At 44.9% G+C, this 24,829-nt stretch overlaps 1 pseudogene; it reads left to right on the top strand.

Moving 5' to 3' along the window:
* The first annotated feature begins 18,154 nt into the window (after window positions 1-18,154).
* LOC120854099 lies at window positions 18,155-19,052 on the top strand (annotated as a pseudogene).
* Window positions 19,053-24,829: the final 5,777 nt, after the last annotated feature.

Raw genomic sequence — 24,829 nt, 5'->3', positions numbered from 1 at the left:
AGTTCCAAAAGCCCTCCAGGAACAGTACTTAGAGGGAGCCAGGGAAAGTGGAGACAGGGTGGCAGGGCTGGGAGGACAGGAAATGAGCTTCTGCCCTTGGGTCAGTTTCCAGGAGTGGTTCCTTCCAGCCAGACTGACTGGGATGCATACAGCTGCCTCCCTGATGGGGTTTCAATGTTTGTTTCTTCTCCAAAGCTGCAGCTGGAAAGGACAGTCATGCAAAAATAAAAACAGGACTAAGAATCCCTCTTCGGCTCTCCTTCAGCCCAAATGAAGTGGAAATGCCATAAACAAAAAATAGCAGAAAAATAATATCATTGGCAAATTAGTCATTCAGCATAAGATTAGTATATAATGTTGCTGAAGGACTAATTGTTTGTATTTTATATTGTAGAATCCTGAAGAGTAAACCTAGTCTAAAAAGAAAGAAAGATAGAGACTTTGAGATTCTGATGCAAGTGTCCTAAGTCTCTGAGGGTAGTCTTGATTCTATTTAAAATATTGTGATTTCTTTATTAAAGAAGCAATATCTATTCACTGTAGGAAAACATCAAAATTAAACAGAAAAGTTTCTTTTAAATTAAATCACAGTTTCCTTTCTCATGAAACATGCATACCTTTCAAGTTTTTCTCTATGCATTTATTAGTACTTTCTTTTCATAAAAATAATAATACATATCTTGTAATCTTTTCTCTTCTCAGTTTTATCAATAACATCCAATTCAGACCATCATTTTAATTGGTTATGTAATATACTATCCTATGGATATTTCATATCTAGTCAACAAATTCCTATCATTGAATATTTACAATGTTTCCAATTTTTTGCATTAAAATCAACACTGTAATAAACTCCCCATCTTGTATATACAATTTGGTGATTTTGCCTGGTCATTTCTTCTTAGAACACATTCCTAGATGTGAAATCACCATGTAACAGTTTATCAATTTTTGAAATATATACAAAATGGCCTTCTAGTAGGGTGGGCCAAGTTACATTTCCACCAAGTCAGTAGTTCCTGTCCCCACATGCTCTCAATATCACAAGTATTGTCATTCTTTTCCTTATTTCTTAAGTAGACCAAGTTTGCTGGATAACTGTTTTCATTCGCTTTGATAAGAGTATTATGAGAATTCCTTTTCCTTTGGTTGCATTTGCAACATAAGATTGACTTTAATCATTGTCAGTCAGTAGAAGAAAGAGAGTAGGGAGAAAACAAGAGTCCACTCAGGTAAATAAGGAAGAATTAGCAGAAAAGTGGGAAGACCAAACGTCCCCTCAAGGGGAAAAAAGGAGGCGTTGGAAAGTGACTTTGGTTCAGATGGTTTCCTTGCTTTTGCCAGTTAGCACCTGGGACCAAGAACACTTTCAGTGCCACCCAAAGTGGCAGGAGGCCTTGGGCCAATGACTAGGCTTATGACTCCATTTTTAAGTTGATGTGTCCAATCCAAGTGATGTGTGATAGTCAACCTACAGATAATGGACATTTGAGTGTTTGCTTTGATCTACAAAAAAAAAGACAACCCAAGAAACATGATGGAGAGTCTAAGGAGGCTGTGAAACTGGGATGTGTCCTCCCTGAATACCAGACCCCAGCTCTTCCATTGATTAGAACTTTCTTAATGACACAACCAGAACTCTCAGCCCCAAAATACTAAAGACATGTTGAAACCCAGGTGAAAGAAATGATACCATCCTTGAACTGCTTCTATGCTTATAATTTCGTTCTTACATGCTTCACATGCATCAGCTCTTTTAATTCTCACAACAAACTTTTGAGGTAAATTTCATTATTTTCCCCATTCACAAAGAAATAAACTGAAGCTCAGACAATTGTGACAAAGTCAGAACTTGAATCCACCTTCTTATGCCCTTTACACTGTAAGCATCAATGGGGTTGTGGTAACACTACTGAGCTCTGGTACAGTTGAAATCAAGTCTCAAACAAGAGCCCAAAGATGGCCAAACTCTTTGTTGCACCAGATAAGAAAGAGAACAGTAAGGAGTTGGCAATAATTCAAGTCCATTTCAAGTTCTGAGCACAAAAGAAGGGTGTCTCCCTTCAGGAGGGAAGACACTGCAATGCTTACAGGACTTCTGAGAAGTGTTAAGTTAGTCTCTTCAAATACTAAAGGCTGGAGAGGGTATAGAGAAAAGGGAACCCTCCTCCACTGTTCATGGGAATATAAATTGGTGCAGCCACTATGGAGAACAGCATGGAAGCTCCTTTGAAAACTACAATAGAGCTACCATATGATTTAGCAATTCCATTCCTGGACACTTATCTGGAGAAAACTCTCATTCAAAAAGATGCATGAACCCCAATGCTCATAATGGCACTATTTATAATAGCCAAGACATGGAAGTAACTTAAATGTCCATCAATAGATGAATGGATAAAGAAGATATGGTCTGTGTGTGTGTATACATATGTGTGTGTGGGTATATGTGTATATACACATATGTGTGTATGTATGTGTATATATATATATATAATGTAATATTACTAAGCCATAAAAAAGAATGAAATAAGGTCATTTGTAGCAACACGGTGGACCTACAGATTATCAAGTTAAGTGAAGTAAGTCAAACAGAAAAACAAAAATCATATATCACTTGTATGTGGAATATAAAAAAAATGATACAAATGAACTTATTTACAAAGCAGAAATAGACATAGAAAACAAATTTATGGTTAACAAAGGGGAAAAGGGGGTGAGGGATAAATCAGGAGTTAGATATTAGCAGATAAAAACTACTATATATAAAATAGATAAACAGCAAGATCCTACTGTATAACCCAGGGAACTATATTCACCACTGCATAATAAACTATAATGGAAAAGAATCTGAAAAGAATATATATGGGTGTGTGTGTGTGTGCTTGCTAAGTCACTTCAGTTGTGTCCAACTCTTTGCGACCCTATGGACTGTAGCCTGCCAGACTTCTCTGTCCATGGAATTCTCCAGGCAAGAATATTGAAGTGGATTGCCAAGCTTTCCTCCAGGAGGTCTTCCTGACCCAGGGATTGAACCCGTGTCTCCCACATCTCCTGCGCTGCAGGCAGATCCTGTGCCACTAAGCCACCGGAGAAGCCCATGCTTCTCTGTTCTGTGTCACTGTGCTGCACGCCTGAAATTAACACAACACTGCAAATCAACAGCACTTCGATCTTTTTTAAAGTCAGTCTCTTTCAGATAAGTTAAATCTAAACGATTCACACCCAATCGTCTCCCTGGAAAAGCATATCCCAAGTTCACAAGGCTTAGGAGGAGCTGCTTAGAAATCATGAAGATCATGCCAGGGCACCGGATGCTAATGCAGGACCCCAGTCATTTTGTCTCCTTCCACAGCAGCTTCTCTTCAGGAAGCTCTGAGACGGTCACGGCCACCAGATGTTGCTGAGGGTGAGAAAGCTGGTGTCTGAGTTTTGCCAGAAGTCTACCCTGGACACTGCCGCACCCACAGGGCTCTCTGACAGTCCCAGTGGTGCTCACATCAAGGGCTGCTTCTCCCGTGCTTCAGATTAGATCGCCCATCTGCCTGGGCACCAGGGCTCAGAGCGGATGTGACATAGAGACAAAGATTGTCTGGAGCTAAGTGTCTGCTAAGACTAAGTTCAGTCTGGTAGGCTGCTTTGAGGGCTGCTGTCTGAAACATCAAAGCAATGAAAAAATTAAACAAATAAGCCATTTTAAGATGTTCTCCAAGGTGGGCGTGCTCTCATAAGCAAAGGCTGGTAGAATTCCATCATCCCACCCACCTCCCTTTCACCGCACCCTCCCCATACTTTGCTGAATTCTCTGCCATCAGCCAAATCCTCTTTCAGCCTAAATTAAACCTTCCACAGATGAAGCTTCAAAGTACTCCATCTCTCAGCCTCCCCAACCTCCCTGAATTTCTTTTAAAAGGCCATAAAACACCACCCCATCCCCACAAAGACAAAGGCCACATGACTCCATTCTTCAGTTTTCCTGCACTTTCTCAAACCATCCCACATAGCGAACTAGCTCTCCAACTTCCTACAACCTCAGATGCTCGAATCACAGAGAATTCTTGACACTGGGGAACCTTCTCAGATACCTCCTCTATTCCCCCACACCCACCCCAGATGCCATCATCAGCATGCACTCAAGTTCACGTTCCAGGACAGGCACCGACCATAAATGCCCCCAAGCCGCATCTGCTAATCCGCAGATTTGCACGACACATTGGAAGAACTCAATTACTCTGTGACTAAAATCAAGCGCAGAAATCTGAGCTTCTCCACAGTCGGTAGATTCTCTTTTTTTTTTTTTTTTGATTTATATATTATGGCTGTGCAGGATTCTCCTTGCTGCTCACAGGCTTTCTCGAGTTGCAGTGAACGGGGGCTACTACTCTTTGTGCTGCACAGGCTTACTGTGTTTGCTCCTCCTGCTGCAGAGCACAGGATCTAGGCACATAAGCTTCAGTAGCTGTGGCACGTGGGCTCGGTAGTTATGGCATACCGGCTTAGTTGTGGGACCTTCCCAGACCAGGAATCAAACATGTGTCCCCTGCCTTAGCAGGTGGATTCTTTACCACTGAGCCACTAGGGAAGCCCCGTAGATTCTCTCTTCCTCACTCACCAGACTGCCTCATTCCAGCAGATTCATAGACTCTCTATGTTCTAAGAAAATATAGATCCTCCTGAGATCTTCACAACAGGTAGATGAGTTAGATATCATTAACCCCATCTTATAGGGGGATAAATCGAGATTCAGAAAAACTGAGTGATTGGCCCAGGTGCACACAGCTGGCGGGAGCCTACCTGCAGAGATTGGACCTCGGTTCTAGTCATTATGACCTGCACCAAGATCACACACATATTCAAAGGCTTTAGAAAAATAGAAACAAGAGGAAGCTCAAGCCCGAGGAAAGGAGTAGCAGGGACAAAGAGGTAGCTTTATTGTCAAGCTAAATAGTTGACAATTTACATTATAGGCAGTTTGCCATGGCAGTTTTTAAGCAAAAAAAAAAAAAAAAAAACTAGTCAGAAGAAGGAAAAAAATAAAGTAGAAAATAATCTCTAAAAACAATTATGTCTAAGCCCCTCCTTCCAGAAAAGACTTTCCTTAAGTCACCCAGGCCGAGTGGAACCATTTCTCAGAAATCTAAGCCACGCTGTGAATCTGTGGCGTGGACAAAGGACAGCCTGGCTGCAGCAGTGGCTTGGTGGGTGGCTCTGGTTGGAAGCACAAACTTCGGCACTCTCGCCTGACTCTTAGCCCTGACACAGCTCACAGAAAAACCCACGCCTCTCCACTGCAGATTTTAAATGCAGAATAAACACCACAAAATCTCCCACCCAAACCTGCATTTGGACCAAAATCCTGTACTGTTCCTGGCAGAGGACAGAGCTGAACCTCTGGGTACAGATTTGCACAGAACTCTCAGGAGCTCAAAGTACATAGATGCTGAGACCCCTGTGACTGGGAAACTCCAGTCTCACTGGCCAAGCCAGCACTGTCTCTGCAGGGGGCTAGTTGGGGTCAGTAGAACACTATGACCTTGAATCAGGAGATCTTGGTTCTTAATCCAGGCCAGTCACCAACCAGCTGTGGGGCTTTGAAAAAGTCACTGACCATCACCAGGTCTCAGCTCCCACATCTCAGGGGTACCAACCCCCCCCCCCCAAGGCTGCAGAGCTATCCAAAGAACAGTGATATAGAAATCACAAGCAACTTCAGGTCTTTTTATACTTCCTGCTTAGTAGGATACTAGGGAGGGAGTGGAGAGAGAAGATAGATAGATGGATAGAGAGATAGATAGATACGATACACAGAAAAATAATAATCCAGATTTCTGCACACAGTATGGATAACAGATGTGCTTCCTCAGATGCCTCATTAGCACATTCATCCTTTTAAGATGGCATCTACTAATTTCTGGTCCAGAGATTAGGGTAGATAACCCAATCCCAGAGAGACAGACACAGCCCAAAGTGAAGATTAAGGATGTGCGCTTTGCAGTCCTAACTAATTTTAGTGAACTGTACAACCCTGAACTAGTTATTCTATTTCTCTGGGCCTCAATTTCTTCATCTGTAAGATGGGAATGTTAATAGTATCATCTGGTTGACTTCAGTTCAGTTCAGTTCAGTCACTCAGTCGTGTCCGACTCTTTGGGACCCCAGGGACCGCAGCACACCAGGCTTTCCCGTCCATCACCAACTCCCAGAGCTTGCTCAAATTCATGTCCATTGAGTCGGTGATGCCATCCAACCATCTTACCCTCTGTCGTCCCCTTCTCCTCCCCTCTTCAATTTTTCCCAGAGTCTTTTCCAATGAGTCAGTTCTTTGCATCAGGTGGCCAAAGTATTGGAGTTTCAGCTTCAGCATCAGTCCTTCTAATGAATATTCAGGACTGATTTCCTTTAGGATTGACTGATTTGATCTCCTTACAGTCCAAGGGACTCTCGAGTCTTCTCCAACACCACAGTTCCAAAGCATCAATTCTTGGGCACTTAGCTTTCTTTACAGTCCAACTCTCACATCCATACATGACGACTGGAAAAACCATAGCTTTGACTAGATGGACCTTTGTTGGCAAAGTAATGTCTCTGCTTTTTAATATCCTATCTAGGTTGGTCATAACTTTCCTTCCAAGGAGTAAGCATCTTTTAATTTCATGGCTGCGGTCACCATCTACAGTGATTTTGGAGCCCACGAAAATAAAGTCTGACACTGTTTCCATTGTTTCCCCATCTGTTTCCCATGAAGTGATGGGACCAGATGCCATGATCTTTGTTTTCTGAATGTTGAGTTTTAAGCCAACTTTTTCACTCTCCTCTTTCACTTTCATCAAGAGACTCCTTAGTTCTTCTTCACTTTCTGCCATAAGGGTGGTGTCATCTGCATATCTGAGGTTACTGATGTCTCTCGCAGCAATCTGGATTCCAGCTTGTGCTTCCTCCAGCCCGGCATTTCTCATGATGTGCTCTGCATAAGTTAAATAAGCAGGGGGACAGTGTACAGCCTGGACGCACTCCTTTCCCAGTTTGGAACCAGTCTGCTGTTCCATGTCTTGTTGACTTGGTCCTCAAGTCATGGCAGCTGGTGACGTTATAAAGGAATTCTGACCTGAAGGCTCTGTCCTTCCACCCTCTCTCATATCACACACCCCAGGTTTGACCCTGGGTGTGCCTTGAAGGGTGTGCCTTGGAGAGTCTGCCTCTTTGCCTGATGTCCACCTTTTGGAAAAGAGCAGACCTCCTAGGGCAGCCACAGAAGTAGCTCGCACTGCCTCCAAACTGCTGGGACTGCAAATGGCTGCTGGAGAGACTGCCCAGAAAAAATACGAGCCCTGGAGGGACAGGCTGCCTCCACCAGCATCTCCCAGCGAGCTTCTGAGTGTGGGGTCCCCCTGGGCTCAGTCTCTGACCCATGTTCATGTTCACTGACACCATTGTCTGTCACTTGTCAGCATGAGGTTCTGACTCTCCTAAGCCCTAAGAGGCAAAGGTTGCACCCACCAAATGGAAACAAGCAGTTGTTCTCAAGAGTTTGGTCAAACTCACAGTTTGAATTCACATAGTGACCTTTCTCCCACCACAACCTTCAAAATTCTATTCTTCCTCTCACTTAGCTAACCTGTAATTGGCAACACAGCCCAAACATAGAACCCCAACAGCCAAAATTCCAAGCCACCTTAAAGCAGACCATCCGATCCAAAGGCTTCATTTCCCTGTTGGAAAAAGCAAGTCCCAGGAAAGTAAAGTGACTTGTCCAAGATGATACATTCGACTCGAGAGTAGCATGGGAATCTAGAAAAGTGGCGGTAACTTCATGACTCTCTCTCTGGAGAAAATACAACCACAAAATGGGAGGAGGTCCTTGGGGTGTAGAGGTGGTTCTGGTTGAATTTCAGGGGCACCAGGGAAGGGTGGGGTGGGCAGTGGACCAAGCATTAGGAGACATTGTCACTACTTGACTTGGCCTCTTTCCAGTTGAACCACTCAGGGCTGTCACTTCATCTCTCTTTGGGGCTCAGTTCTCTTGTATTAAATGGGCACCCTCCCCAAAACACCTCTCAGGGCTTCCTGGTAGCTCAGTTGGTAAAGAATCTGCAGGATTCTTTACCAGTGCAGGAGACCCAGGTTCAATCCCTGGGTCGGGAAGATCCCCTAGAGAAGGAAATGGCAAACCACTCCAGTATCCTTGCCTGGAAAATTCCATGGACAGAAGAGCGTGGTAGGTTGCAGTCCATGGCATTGCAAAGAGTCGGGCACAACTGAGTGACTAACACACAACATGCCTCTCAGAACTACTGCGAGGAACCAACGAGAATGTGTCTCAAAAAAACCATGAAGTTCTACGTATGTACAAATTCTGCCCGACTGCACAGCCACCTTGAGGATTGGGGAAGAGTTAGGTAACCTCTCTGAGCTAAGCCAAGGCCTGGGGCAGGGTCGGGGTTAGGGGAGTGGGGGTTCTCTCAGTCAAGGGAGCTGAGTACACCAGGCTAAATCATGTCATGCAAGTAGGGCTCAGGTTGTGTGTGTCTAAGCAGCTTTGATTTGAAAAGATTAGGAGGGCAGTGGAGTGGAAAGAAAAGTTGATGAGGCAGCAGAGCCCTGCCTGCGGTACCACACTGCCCTCTGCAGGACACCAGAGAGAGGTACCCAGGCTGGGCTGGGGCAGGCGAAAGTAATTCATACCGTGCAGGGTCATGGAATCCATTCCCCTGCCTCCATGCAGTGCAAGCAAGCCCCCTCCAAGTTGAAGCAGGGACAGAGACCTGCCCTACCTAACCCTCAGCAATCTGTTCAGCTGGCCTGAGTCTTCCACACGTTCTAATGCTCAGCATTCTCCCATCAGCACTCTGAGGAGCCGGCAGACAGGAGGCCTGGGCGTTTCTCATTTTGAAGCCAGAATCCAGACAGTTCTGGGAAACAGAGCAGCCCCTGACTCACAGTGTCCTCTCTGCTGCAGAGTGCAGTGGTTTCTCCATACTCCGGACCTACTCCAGTCCATGGAGAAAGTCCCCCTGTGGAGCGGGGAGTCCTGACCTGCCTGAATCAAGGAACCAGCCCTGCAGGGTGCAGGGATGAACCAGACCTTCAGTAACTCAAAATCATCAGACACAGACCTGAAACTGACCTGGGAATTGGAGGGAGAGATCCGGGGGCCCAGAGCTCACACAGTGGCAACGATGTCATCAGTGGCCTTGCTTAGCCAGAGCTCCTCCACCCCCAGCCCATTCTCCATCCTTTCCCTGGTTATTCGGTTCAGAGCAGGGCACCCTGCAGCTGGCTCAGCAGCCTCCAGGCGTGGGCTCAGGCCACGCTCCCCGTTTGCCCTGGGGTGGCCCCGGGGAGTTGCTGCAGCCGGCCCAGCCATGTGACGTGAGTGATTCACACGCGCAGACGTCCAAACCAGCTTCTCCATTCTTCCTGTCCCAGGCCATCACAAAAGGCACAGTCTCGGCTGCTGGGGCTGGAAAGCCTTCAGCACAGAGCTGCATTGTTCCCAGGGTCAGGAGGGGCTGGAGGCTGAAGGGAATTAGGAAGATGGGGAGCCTGGGCCCAGAGTGGTTTTCCATGTGGCATATGCCCCTCATGTAGGCCAAGCCCACTTCCTGTCCTGGCTCCAGTTCCAGAGCTCAAGTTCACATCACCCTCCTTTAGAACTGACTTTGAGTTGGGTTGTTGGTTTCTTTTATTTTCCACTCTCTGCACGTGTGATTAAAAAAAAAAATGTACGTGCTGTTTCCTTTCTTCTTTCCAATACATATCATTCTTTAGAGACCACAGCGTAAATTTGGAGTCCAGCAACTTGGTCTTTGGGAGCATGCTTTATCCATCCTCTTCTGGGCCCTAACCCCTGACCAAACAGAGCCCAGGAAGGTGGATGGGACTGGAGGGTATGAGTGAAAGGGAAAGAGAAGAATCTGATCAGCCTTAATAGGAGGGAAGGGATGGAGATGAGGGGAGGAAGTCAAGATTGGGTTATCAGGGATTTGGGAAATTATTCTAATTCTCCTGATTCTCAGGTTATGAAAATATTCTGCTCTGAGTTGTTGAAGATAAGTCCCTAGTAAGTAAACACTTGGAATTTCAGGGCTTTTAGAGGCTACCGGGTCCCATTCTGGTCATCTGAGAGGTAGTCCCTCCTCTAGAGCACACACACCACAGAACAGCTCCAGCTCCTTTAGAAAGTGTTTCTGAATATCAAGTCAGAATCTGTACCCTCTGTGGTAGACTATAAAAATAGCTATCATCCTAGACTGCTGCTTCTAGGCCCTTCATATGATACTTTGCAGGATTTTCTTATGACTTGCTTTGACCAATAAAATGCAGCAAAAGTGATGCCATACCTAGACTGCAGCCTAGACTTCAAGGGGTCTTGCCTACGTCTACTCTCTTTCTCTCGGAACCCTGTCAAGACCATGAGGATGAGATCAGGGTAGGATGCTGCAAGATGAGCTAACACAAGGAGGAGAACTGAGTCATCCCAGCTTGGACATTCCTAGACCAGCCAGGCCACAGCCAACCTGCTGGCTGACCACGGACACACCAGTGAGATTAGCCGAGCTGTCCTGGATTTAGACTGCCCTGATGAACCCAGTCTAAATTTCACATCTTCAGAATCATGAGCTAAATAAATGGTTAAGTCACTAAGTTTTGGAATGTCCTCCTATGCTGAAAATGTAAACTGATGGACCCCATAATAACCCTCCAGGGTTGTACAGACCAGCATCCTTCAGCTGCATAATGTCCACTCACCAGGAACTCTGAGCACCCAGCGCTCAAATATTCTGGTCTTTCTAGCCCATTTTATTGTCAATTAAGAGAAACCAAAAGATCAAACAAAGTGAGGGGGGTACTCAAAATACAATGAAAATACTTAAGTCAATTAGGCTTCTTGCAGTCAATTCTTATCCAAATCTAAACTGTCAAAAAGCCTCCAAAACAAATGTCCCTGGCAGGTTTCCAACAGAGCCCTGGATCCGTGGACCACAGCAATGGGAGGGTGGTCAGAGCCTGCTGGTTTCCAGACTGTGCCACGTGGAGCAAACACAAATGCACGAAACTTGTTCTTGGGGTCTGACGGGGAAGGTCTCCATTCCCACCATGGCAGTTGAACCAGGCCAATGGCAGGCCCCATTCTCAACCAAACACGGAGGGAAGTGGTGTTGTGGGCAACGGCTGCCATCTGTGGATTTTCTGGCTGAAAACTTTGCTACAAAGTTTGCCAGTTTCAAACAAGCCCTTGCAGCTGGGTTTCCTGTTTTCTTTTTGCACTCCCCGTGTGTCATGGCACAATTATTCTGGGAGATGTTCTCCAAATGGACACGGTCTCCAATTTTCTTTCCCTAATAACAGTGTGGGAAATAGGGGTGAGGGAGGCAGAGAGAGGGAGAAACCCCAAACCTCAGAAAAGGATGAAAACATTTCTAAACTCTATTTCGACAATGAGAAAATCAAATTCACCAAGTCACAGTACTTGGCCCTCTGCTCATCCAATCTGGTCGCCTACTCTGGGCAGGCTATGGAAAAAAGAGACACTTTGGGAAAGTCACAGGTGTCTGCTCTGTTTTCATGGCATCAAGGATATTTGGAAATCTGCTTCCCAGAGAGTCTAAAATTCACCAACACGGCTTCAGTGGCAACAGGGTCAAGTGGCTGGTGTGGGCTCCTGGAAAGCTGTCCACCAACAATTATTTTTCAGCTCCTAAAGGACACTGGCCGTGGCTCAAAACAGAACAAAGAAAAGAATTTCTTTTCCCAACTCTTTTCTCTCCTCCACCTGACAAACGCATCAGCCCCAGTCCCCAAGCCCATTCTTTTTCATGGCCATAGAAGAAGCGTAGAGAGTGAGTGTGCACATTTTAAAGGTCTTCAGAGCTGCCTTGCTTTAGGATTTGGGATGAAAAGCTGAGGATATGTCCGTGTGTACATGAGGATGTGAGCCTCAGTGTATCCATACTTTTATACATGTGCATAGGTGTCTACAAGAGTGCCTGTCATGTGTGAGTGTGGATGGAGGTCAATAAATGTATCCAGAACATGCGAACTTGGTACAAATGCCCATTTGAGCCCAGGAGTGTGTGCAGTTGCTGGTGGCCTGTGAGTGAAGCAATTGTGCATGTGTGTGCATGTCAGCACCTGCAAGTATGTGCACACCCCATACCTATTTCCCCGACATGCCTGTAGGTCTGTGTTCCAGGTGGGAGTGCCTGTGGGTATGTGTTAGTGCACGCCAGCCTGTGAAAAAGTGTGCCTGTGTGTGCACGTGTCCTTCACACAAGCAGGCCCCTCATCCCCCCATCTCCTCTTCCCTTCCCGCAAACCCACAGCAGACTTTGCCTGCCTTCTTGGGGATCTGCCAGCTGATGGCAGGGGTCCCTCTCCTGGGAAACAACACTCCTCGCCCGCTCATTTGTGTCCCATAAGGGCTCCAGGCTCCAGGCTCCCGCCCTTAAATGGCAGCCCAGGCTCACAACGGACGACTTTCTTAATTGCCCACGATGCTTGCGGGTGCAGCACAAACACAACAGTAGCTATTAGGCTGGGCGCGCTGGAGCAGGGCTGCGTTTTGCGCCTGTGTGAATTTAATGTTCCTGGGAGTTGAGAGGCCAGAGCGGGTTAGAGCCACCGAAAGGCTGTTATTATGGCCTGGCACAAGCCTACCGTCAACTTCTGGAGACCCTGAGGCACTTTCACCACACTCCAGTATTGCAACACCCCTAGAATTTCCAAACCAGGGCACCCCCTCAGCAGCATCTTCCCTGCCCCATGCATGTGCTTTCTGTTTCTCTTTCTCTCAGTCTCCCCCTCCACAGCCTTTCTCTCTCTCTTTCCTGCTCTCTTTGTCTCCATTCTCTCTCCTCCCTTCCTCCCTTCCTCTCCCCTCCCTCTGCCTCTCCTCCGGTTCTCAGCTCACAGCAGCAGTCTCAAACTTGGACAAAGACCAGAGCATCAGCCCGCTCCCCACCCCCACCATCAGCTACATCTTCTCTCTCTCCTGCCTGCCCCACCCGACCCTCAGTCTCTCCCTGTGGTCCCCATCCAGCCCATTCCTTCAGAGTTCTGGGTCCCAAAGGGGAGATCTGCTATTTACACTTATCTCCAAGGCTGTGGGAAGGTTGGGGTGGCCTGGCAGAGGTCTTTCTTGTTCCTATATTTCCCTCTGCTCACCCTATTCTAGGTACACGTGACAGGCAGTGCTCAGACCCCAATCTCCTGCCTTTGTGACCTTAGCTCACACAGGGGAAAGAGACAGAGAAGAAACGCAGGGAGACCTAGAGGGCGGGCTATGGGGCCTAAACTCGGGGCTTCCAGGCCCATCGCTTAAGGCTCAGAACTGTCTCGCTAGGCACAGATGGAAGGACAATAGGTTTGAATATTCCAGCTGTGGCATTTGAAAGAATTTAGAACAATAGCAGACTGCCCGATTTCCTCCTGAGAAGTGGGAGAAGTGAGTCAGGGAGAGCAGAGCAGCAATATTTTATTAATATAAATGGCTCAAAATACACTCCTTCACACTGCTCATCAGAATTGTTACTGTTCAGCCACTAAGTCATGTCTGACTCTTTGTGACCCCATGGAGTGCAGCATGCTAGGCTTTCCTGTCCTTCACCATCTCCTGGAGTTTGCTCAAATTCATGCCCATTGAGTCAGTGATGCCATCCAACCATCTCATCTTCTGTCACCCCCTTCTCTTCCTGCCTTCAATCTTTCCCAGCACCAGGGTCTTTTCCTGTGAGTCAGTTCTTCACATTAGGTGACTAAAGTATTGGAGTTTCAGCTTCAGCATCAGTCCTTCCAATGAATATTCAGGACTGATTTCCTTTAGGATTGACAGGTTTGATCTCCTTGCAGTCCAAATTACTCTCAAGAGTCTTCTCCAACACCACAGTTCCAAAGCATCAGTTCTTCAGTGCTCAGCTTTCTTTATGGTCCAACTCTCACATCCACACATGACTACTAGAAAACCATAGCTTTGACTATATGGACCTTTGTTGGCAAAATTATGTCTCTGCTCTTTAATACGCTGTCTAGGTTTGTCATAGCTTTTCTTCCAAGGAGTAAGCGTCTTTAAATTTCGTGGTTTCAGTCACAATCCACAGAGATTTTGAAGCCCAAGAAAATAAAATCTGTCACTGTTTCCACTTTTTCCCATCTATTTGCCATGAAGTGAAAGGACTGAATGAATGTTTATGAATAAATGATGAGTGAGTGAGTGAGTGAGTGAGTGAACGAATGAGAGACTACAAGGTTCCCCTCCCTAGAGACTCCTGAAACCACAGGGTTACTAAATCTGGGTGATGTCTCCTCAAAGTAAGGAAATGTGTGAAGTGACATCAGCCAGGATTTCCAACAAGAGGAAACAGCAGTCCTTAGGTAAATCCCCACCCATCACTGCACCCAAGTTTCTTCATCTATATAATGAGTCCCCACAAGTGATCTTAATTCCTTTTCCCAACTTGGAGATGATCAAGATGAAGGAGTTTCAGTCTCTTTCATGGTTTTGATCCCATGAGCACAGCGTCCCCTCTGGTCCTTATCACAGCTAGGACCACTGGAGGCTCCCAGGTGGCTGCACAGCCTCCTTGGCACAGCTGAAAGAGCAGGGGACTGGTGACGCAGATGTCCAACCCTACTCTCCTTCCCATTTTTCCCACCTTGCCAGGTGCGAGGGGCACTATTTGGCTAATTCTGAGGCCCTCTGAAAGTCTGGGTCCCTTACTGCTAGTTGAGACAAACTCCGACGCCTACATCTCACTCTCTCATTCCTCAGAGGGATCAAGCTAAATTCTCTCCCACGTATCTTTGCCTGACATTTTATCCTTGCTTGGCTCCTTCCTCTCCTCTGTTCTGCATGCACCCTTCCCTCTCTTTTGCCAGGAGCCCTTTGTTAATAAATCACTTGTGAACTAATACTCATCTCAGGAACTGCTTCTGGAAAACTGATGTGAGACAACTACTACCCAAATGATAATGCCTACAGTTAGGGGATATAAATAGAAGGGGTTATTGAAACCTCCCCTCCATCTAAAGAGGGTAGCCACTCTCCATCTATTTGTTTCCAGCAGGAATGGCAATCATCCTGCAAGATACCTTGATTATTTTAAAGGAATCCATAGTTTTGCAGAAGGTCTCGTGGTTTTTAAGTGTAAGAAACATGTGAGATCAGTTTTTAAACACTGTGCACAAACAAAATACATCCACAGGCTTAATTCAACACCCTGACCACATCTAATCCATTGGGTCAAAGACTCCAATGAAGAAATTATTGAGGTGACTTCTACACCCCCTTTCAAAAGAGCAGGAAAATGTTTCCCATAATGAAGGTGGAACTGACACAGAGGCTAGAATTGAAGCAGTTATTATAGCTGTATTCTGTGTTTAAAAAGTTCAGTGGAGACATGCAAGGGATTTTAAAAGACTCAAATCAAACTTCTAAAGGTGAAAACTAAAATGTCTGAGATGAAAAATACACTAGTGAGTATATATGGGAAGTCAACTAGTAAACGTGACAGCATAGCTGTAAGAGCTATCCAAAAGGACACACAGAGAGAAAAGAGAGTTTTAGAAAAATGGCCAGAGTACTAGGGAGTTACGGGGCACATTCTAACAGCCTGACACACATACAAGTGCAGTCACAGAATTTGGGGGTGGGGGGAGAGGACAGAAAAAAAAATTGAAAAAATACTGGCTGAAGTTTTTCCAAATTTAGTGAAAACTACAAAATCAGGAAACCCAAAAAATGTAAAGCAAAAGAACGGTGAAGAGAAGCACACCACAGAATTAAATTGCTCAAAACCAGTGATAACGAGATAATCTTAAAAGCAGTAAGAGGGAAAAAAAGACATATTATAAACAAAGGAACAAAGGTCAAGAGGTGAGCAGATGTCTCATTCAAAATAAATCACATGAGAAGGCAGTAGAATAATATCTTCTAAGTATTGAAAGGGAAAACTAGAATTCTATACTTAGTGAAAATCTTTCTTCAAAAAATGGATGAAATAAAGACGTTTTCAAGCATAAAAAGTTGGAAGAATCCATTACTATCAGACTTATATAGGAAGAAATGTTAAAGAAAATCTATCAGGCAGAAAGTAAATAAAACCAGATTGAAAATGAATCTCCCAAAGGCATGGGGAGCATCAGGAACAGTACATCATGTCAGATAAAAAAAGATTAACTCAAAATGAATTACAGACCTACAGAAAACAAATCTGTAGGACCACAGATAGAGAAAATGTAGAAGAAAAAATTTATGATTTCTTAAACACAATACCAAAAACACAAGCAATAAAAGCACAAATTGATAAACCAGGCTTCATCAAAATTAAAAATACCCTTCAAAATCAGGATGAAAAGATAAGCCACGCAGTGAGAGGAAATATTTGTAATTATTTACTGTCTAACTATTTCAATACGGATTCATATTGAGAACTCTCAAGACTAAATAATAAGAAAATTAACAACCCAACAAAATGGACAAAAGGTTTGAACAGACCCCTCCCCCTGGAGAAGATACATGGATGACTAAGAAGCAAACAAAGAGAAGAAAAGAAGGTCAGTATCATTAGTCACTGGTGTGCAAATTAAAGTGCAAATTAAAACCACAATGACATGCCATCTGTTATTAATATATGGGAAATGTGGTCTGCTATTGAAGGGAAGGAGTCCATTAGATTCAGGAGCTCTAATGTCCTCGCCAGAGAAGGCAATGGCACCCCACACCAGTACTCTTGCCTGGAAAATCCCATGGACGGAGGAGTCTGGAGGGCTGCAGTCCATGGGGTCTCTAAGAGTCGGACACGACTGAGTGACATCACTTTCACTTTTCACTTTCATGCATTGGAGAAGGAAATGGCAACCCACTCCAGTGTTCTTGCCTGGAGAATCCCAGGGACGGGGGAGCCTGGTGGGCTGCCATCTATGGGGTCGCACATTGTCGGACACGACTGAAGCGACTTAGCAGCAGCAGCAGCAGCAATGTTCTAGCAGCCTATGTAAGAAAATCAAAATCTAAGCCTGGAAATGCCTCAAGGTTACAAAATCCAAACACTAAAGAACAAACAATCAGAACCAGCCAATTAGTCTTTAAACAATAGCCAATCAATATTTTCTTGCTTTGGCTTCTGTGAAAATCTCTCTTGAACTTCTGTTGTTGGAGCACTCTTAAGCACTTCCCACTTGATGCTGCCCAAATTTATTTTTGCTCAAATGGACTGTTAAAATTTTAATATGTCTCAGTATATATTTCAACACAATGAACAACTATTCAATGGCTAAAATTAAAAAGATTGACCATATCAAGTGTTGATGAGGATGTGGAAAAACTAGAATTCCCCTAAACTGCTAGTGGGATTGTAAAAAAGGACAAGCACTTTGGAAAGCAGTTAGGCAGTTTCTTTAAAAATTCAATATTATCTACCCAACGATCCAGCCATTTCACTCTTGGGTATTTACCCAAGAGAAATAAAAGCACGTGTCCATACAAAGACTTGTACATGGATTTTAATATCAGCTTTATTTGTAATAGCCAAAAAGTTGAAACAACCCTTCAACAGGTGAATGGATAAGCAAACTCTGGCATATCCATATGATGCCATACTACTAGAAATTATCAGGAATGAATTATTGCTATGCACTATACCATGGATGAATCCCAAGATAAGTATACAGAATGAAAGAAGCCAGACAAGAGTATATATGATTGATTATTCCACTTATATAAAGTTCTAGGAAATTCAAACTAATCCATGGAGATATAAAGTGGATCAGTGACTGCAGGGGAGAGAAGAAACAGAGAAGAATTGCAAAGGACCACAAAGAAACTTTGGGGAATTACAGACATGTTTGTAACTTGATTATGGTAGTGGTTTCACAAGTATATGCACGTGTCAAAAGTTGCCAAACTGTACACCTTAAATACAGGCAGTTCATTGTATGCAAGTATACATCAATAAAGCTATTTTAAAAAAAACAGTGTCTAAAAACCAAAAACAGTTTCTGGCAGATGGCGGGCACTCAGTAAATATTTGTTGAATTAAAAACAAAAAGAAAAGCGTGGTTACAAAGAGTGAACGGTTCCTCACCTGGACATCCTTGAAGGAAAGAGGTTGGGCGGGGTGGAGTGGGGGGATACCACTGCCCATAACCCAGCCCCATGATGGTACCAGGGTTCATTCATCCCTCTACACAGGTTTTCACAGCAATCCAGCTGACGGTAATTTAGTCCAAGTTTATTTAATTAATATTCATGAAGAAATGAGAATGTACCTGAATTTCCACCAAGGACCAGAGCTATGTCAACTCTTTATTGAGTATGGTCCACAAAAAAAAGTCTGCCTTCTATCAAGGCATAATACCTTACATAGGCTAAAAAAAAATAAGTACTTATCCTTTACAACGGAAGCATAAATATACTATAGGCCAAATATGATACACAAGTGGGCCATTTGTTTGTAATGGCTCTGCACCAAGATCTCACTGGTGTTTACCAATAACCTGATAGTGAGCATTCAATACATTTCTGTGAAGCCCTTTTCTCCAGGTAGAAGCCCTCAGATGACCACTTTGGGGTCTCATTCACAACCCTGTAGCCAATGGCCACTTCATTTATGTTTACTCATATTAAAATCACTTCCCTCTTCCAACTTCGCTAAGCCACACAAGGATGACAAGAAGAAGAAAGATGCCAGAATGTCAGCCAAGAAAGACAAGGATCCAGTGAACAAATCTGGGGGTGAGGCCAAAAAGAAGTGGTCCCAAAGGCAGAGTTCAGGACAAGCTTAATAACCTAGTCTAGTTTGACAAGGTGACATATGACAAACTCTGTAAAGAAGCTGTAACTCCAGCTGTCATCTCTGAGAGACAAGATTCGTGGCTCCCTGGCCAGGGCAGCCCTTCAGAAACCCCTTAGTAAAGGACTTATTAAACTGGCTTCAAAGCACTGAGCTCAAGTGATTTACACCAGAAACACCAAGGGTGGAAATGCCTCAGCTGCTGGTGAAATGCATAAACAGGTCCCACCAACTGTACATTTTGAAAATTAAAACTTTATTAAATTTTAAAAAAAAAGCATTCCCACTTGCCAACACACGCTTATCTCACAAGGATTTCCCAGTGCCCCTGTGGGAGTAGGTAGAATACACACATCACTGAGGTGAGAAAATACAAACAGATGAAGCGATGACCCCAGCAGGACACAGCCAGGCCCCAGTTGGAGCCTGGGTCACACGGCTGCCCACATGGCCTGCCAGCAAAGTGAGGGGAGGAAGCACCGTCTCCAGCGTGGGCCTCCAGCGAACCCGTGACCCTCACCAGCTCTCAGGTTAGAGGGGCTGTCCTGTGAGGTCATCCCCAACGTCCCGAGGCCTACGAGCCACAGAGACTAAACCCCTGCCTTTGCTCTCTCATCAGCTGATAAAGAAGATGAATCTGGTTACTGATGGGGCCAGAAGATTCCGTGGGTCTGGAAGCCAAAGTGGATGCCTTTTGTCCAACTCAGCTCTTGTCTGCAGAGCCAACAGGCAGTTTAAATAGATCTCAGATGACAACTGTGCTGGGAGCCCAAGGTCAGGGCAAAACGCGGCCACAAGACCTGCCACTTGGGACTAGGGTCTCAGAGATGGGAGGTTTCTCCAAGGAGAAAAGATGGAGGAGGAGGGCTGGTCTCACAGCACAAGCCCTGAACACCTCGTTCCAGCCCGGCATTTCAGCAACATAGGCTCTCTCCCCTACAATAAGGCCAGGAGGTCGGTAAAAAACACCAAAGGCCAGCACATTAAGTACCACACCCCTTATCTCCAAACGACTTTAAAATCAACCACCCAGATTCCAACAGGGATATGCAGCTCCAGAATTCAAGAAATAACTCAGGAAGCTGGTGGAGGGTGGTAACCAAGATTACCAGCCATGATGTCAGACAAACCTGCTTTTAGACCCTACTCTTCGTCTTCTTAGCCGTGCAACCTCAGGCAAGTAACTTTACCTCTCTGAGCTTCCATTCCTCATTTAGAGAATGGGGAGGGTGGAAATACCTCACTGTCTTACTGTGAGGATTCAATGGATTAATGCATGAGAGAGCTTAGTAAAACTGCAGGGTCTGTAGTAAGAGCCCCCTAAATATTACTTGTAATTATTGTACTGATTGGAGACAGAAGTAAAGGAAAGGGAGAGCCTGGCCTTTTGCTGGACCAGACTCCGTGGAAGAGGGGTGGGTAGAATGAGGACCCAGGAGACATGAGGTAGAGGGAGCCAGAACAGAGCACGTGGATGCTAACAGTGCATGTGGAAGGCCACCAGACCCTTCTTCTGCTGTCTAATTATTATTCTCTTTGACAGATGATGAAACTGAACTCAGCTGGTTTCATGGCAGGCCCCCCAGCAGCTCCAGTTTCACAGGGCCCTCTGGTCTCTCCTCCACTCTTTGTCGAGACTGGATCCCTTCCCATCTGGAGAGCCACTGGGGACAGGAAGTGCCTTTCAACAAAACCTCTTCCAGCCCAGCTCAGAAAACAGCTGACCTGCTCCTGCTTCCATGCCACAGCACCTGCAAACTTGCACTGGTGCTGCACCGTGAGACCTGCATGAATGACCCCCTGTCGGGAGAGCCCCACAAACCCAGCAGCCCACCGCCCTGTGCTAGAACAGTGCACAGACATTCCAGCCTTGATTCGACCTCTGTGTGTTGCAAGCCAGCCTCAGGCAGCTCAGTGCTAAATAGACACTTGTGGTGAGAGTATAGAAAGGTACATAGAGATAAATCACTCTGACCCTACTCACCAGGAGAACAAATGCCACCCAAGTCACAGGGTTGGCTGTGACAAGTTTGTCTCAGAGGCAGTGGCACAGATAAAAGACTTCGGGAGTTCCAAGAAAAGGGAGTGGAGCCTTCCAGCTGGAGGGCAGGAAGCAGGCATTTGACCCAGGTGGCATTTCTGTGCCCCAGGCAGCCAAATCTATGGGGATTTAGCTCCTGACTTTCCTGGAGGAGACACAGGAACAGGTGATGGAGGCAGCTAAGAGCATTTCTCTAAAGACCTTGAAGGGGATCCAGAGCCCAAAATGTGGGCAGACTTCCTCAAACCTTGCTCCATCCTCAGACTCTGAGACTCCTCATGCCCCCTCCCACACCCCTAAGAGCTCCCAAGAGAACCTGGCTGGATCTGTACACAGAAAGAATCTCATTCAGGACTTGCAGTGACTATGAAGCCAGAATGACCAGGAGAGAGATCTGAGATCTTATACACTCGTGCCCTCAGCTCACCATGAGTGTCTGGGCTCGGGGCTCCCCCTCTCATTCCTCAGTCATTCCACAAGCATGAATGACAGCCTTCTACTCCCCAGCCCTGGGAATCATTTATTAGGTGGAAAGAGACAGAGGACAGAATGGGAAACTCAGACTTTGCCTCTCCCTAGAACCTCTCCCAAACAACTCCAGGCTTCTCACATCCTCTAATTCATTTATGCATTCTTCAATAAATAAATATTTCTTGAACCCTAGCTCTCCACCAGACCGACAGTCTCCTCCTTTTTCCAAAGTTTACTATTATTGCTTCTCAAATTGAAGTGGACTAACCCTCTGCCACAGAAACACGAAATTGTTGTAAAATGAAGACTTCCCAGGAACCCTCTCATCCCACCCCACATGGCGTCAGAACCTCCCCAGTAAATCTGGGACCACAGACAGAGGCAGCTGTCCACCCACATCCTGCTCCCGGGCGTGTGGTCTGTGCAAGCACGTGGGGTGTCAAGCTCAGACAGGTTTCCTAGAGGGTTTGGTGATCTGCTGTCACCATCTTGTAATTTTCTTTTTTTTTTTTTTTTTTTTTTGAGAATAGTTGCTGATGTAGTTGCTGTTTAGTCACTAAGTCATGTCTGACTTTTGCAGCCCCATGGACTGTAACCCGCCAGGCTCCTCTGTCCATGGAATTTATCAGGCAAGAAGGCTGGAGTGGGGTGCCATTTCCTCCTCCAGGGGATCTTCTTGACCCAAGGATTGGCAGGCAGATTCTCTACCACTGAGCCACTAGGGAAGTCCATAGCTGCTGTACAACATTATATAGGTTACAGGTATATAATACAATGACTCACAGTTTTAAGGTTATACTCCATGTATAGTTATTATTTTTAAATTTCCTACATTCCCTGTGTTGTACAATATATCCTTGTAGCTTATTTTATATCTGTTTGTACCTCTTAATCCCCCACCTCATGTTGCCCCTTCCCCCTTCCCTCTCTTCACTGGTAACCACTAGTTTGTTTTCTGTATCTGTGATTCTGCTTCTTTTTTATTATATTCACTAGTTTGATGTGTTTTTAGATTCCATGTATAAGTGATGTGATACAGTATTTGTCTTTCTCTCTCTGATTTATAATGTCTTCCAAGTCTATCCATGTTGCTGCAAATGACAGAAGTCTATTCTTTTTATGGCTGAATAGTATTCCATTGTCGATATTAATACATATACAAAACCTTCTTTGTTTATTCATCTGTTGATGGACACTTAGTTCACTTCAGTCGCTCAGTCATATCCGACTCTTTGCGGCCCCATGAATTGCAGCACGCCAGGTCTCCCTGTCCATCACCAACTCCCGGAGTTCACTCAGATTCATGTCCATCGAGTCAGCGATGCCATCCAGCCATCTCATCCTCAGTCGTCCCCTTCTCCTCCTGCCCCCAATCCCTCCCAGCAACAGTCTTTTCCAATGAGTCAACTCTTCACATGAGGTGGCCAAAGTACTGGAGCTTCAGCGTTAGCATCATTCCTTTCAAAGAAATCCCAGGGCTGATCTCCTTCAGAATGGACTAGTTGGATCTCCTTGAAATCCAAGAGACTCTCAAGAGTCCTCTCCAACACAACAGTTCAAAAGCATCAATTCTTTAGTGCTCAGCCTTCTTCACAGGCCAACTCTCCCATCCATACATGACTACTTGAAAAACCATAGCCTTGACTAGACGGACCTTAGTCGGCAAAGTAATGTCTCTGCTTTTGAATATGCTATCTAGGTTGGTCATAACTATTCTTCCAAGGAGTAAGCATCTTTTAATTTCATGGCTGCAGTCACCATCTGCAGTGATTTTGGAGCCCAGAAAATGAAGCCTGACACTGTTTCCAGTGTTTCCCCATCTATTTGCCATGAAGTGATGGGACCAAAATCCATGATCTTCATTTTCTGAATGTTGAGCTTTAAGCCAACTTTTTCACTCTCCACTTTCACTTTCATCAAGAGGCTTTTTAGCTCCTCTTCTCTTTCTGCCATAAAGGTGGTGTCATCTGCATATCTGAGGTTACTGAGACTTCTCCCAGCAATCTTTATTCCAGCTTCTGTTTCTTCCAGTCCAGAGTTTCTCATGATGTACTCTGGATAGAAGTTAAATAAGCAGGGTGACAATAGACAGCCTTGACATACTCCTTTTCCTATTTGGAACCAGTCTGTTGTTCCATGTCCAGTTCTAACTGTTGCTTCCTGACCTGAATACAGATTTCTCAAGAGGCAGGTTAGGTGGTCTGGTATTCCCATCTCTTTCAGAATTTTCCACAGTTTCTTGTGATCCACACAGTCAAAGTCTTTGGCATAGTCAATAAAGCAGAAATAGATGTTTTTCTGGAACTCTCTTGCTTTTTCCATGATCCAGCGGATGTTGGCAATTTGATCTCTGGTTCCTCTGCCTTTTCTAAAACCAGCTTGAACATAAGGGAGTTCACGGTTCACATATTGCTGAAGCCTGCCTTGGAGAATTTTGAGCGTTACTTTACTAGCAGGTGAGATGAGTGCAATTGTGCAGTAGTGTGAGCATTCTTTGGCATTGCCTTTCTTTGGGATTGGAATGAAAACTGAGCTTTTCCAGTCCTGTGGCCACTGCTGAGTTTTCCAAATGTGCTGGCATATTGAGTGCAGCACTTTCACAGCATCATCTTTCAGGATTTGAAATAGCTCAAGTGGAATGCCATCACCTCCACTAGCTTTGTTCATAGTGATGCTTTCTAAGGCCCACTTGACTTCACATTCCAAGATGTCTGGCTCTAGATGAGTGATCACACCATCATGATTATCCAGGTCATGAAGATCTTTTTTGTACAGTTCTTCTGTGTATTCTTGCCACCTCTTCTTAATATCTTCTGCTTCTGTGAGGTCCATACCATTTCTGTCCTTTATCGAGCCCATCATTGCATGAAATGTTCCCTTGGTATCTCTAATTTTCTTGAAGAGATCTCTAGTCTTTCCCATTCTGTTGTTTTCCTCTATTTCTTTGCATTGATCACTGAAGAAGGGTTTCTTATCTCTTCTTGCTATTCTTTGGAACTCTGCATTCAGATGCGTATATCTTTCCTATTCTCCTTTGCTTTTCGCCTCTCTTCTTTTCACAGCTATTTGTAAGGTCTCCCCAGACAGCCATTTTGCTTTTTTGCATTTCTTTTCCATGGGGATGGTCTTGATCCCTGTCTCCTGTACAACGTCACGAACCTCATTCCATAGTTCATCAGGCACTCTATCTATCAGATCTAGGCCCTTAAATCTATTTCTCACTTCCACTGTATAATCATAAGGGATTTGATTTAGGTCATACCTGAATAGTCTAGCGGTTTTCCCTACTTTCTTCAATTTCAGCCTGAATTTGGAAATAAGGAGTTCATGATCTGAGCCAGAGTCAACTCCTGGTCTTGTTTTTGTTGACTGTATAGAGCTTCTCCATCTTTGGCTGCAAAGAATATAATCAATCTGGTTTCAGTGTTGACCATCTGGTGATGTCCATGTGTAGAGTCTTCTCTTGTGTTGTTGGAAGAGGATGGTTGCTATGACCAGTGCATTTTCTTGGCAAAACTCTCTTAGTCTT

Source organism: Oryx dammah, unplaced genomic scaffold, assembly GCF_014754425.2.
Source record: "Oryx dammah isolate SB20612 unplaced genomic scaffold, SCBI_Odam_1.1 HiC_scaffold_27, whole genome shotgun sequence".
NCBI classification, from domain to species: Eukaryota; Metazoa; Chordata; class Mammalia; order Artiodactyla; family Bovidae; genus Oryx; species Oryx dammah.
This window is presented reverse-complemented; position numbering and strand designations above follow the sequence as displayed.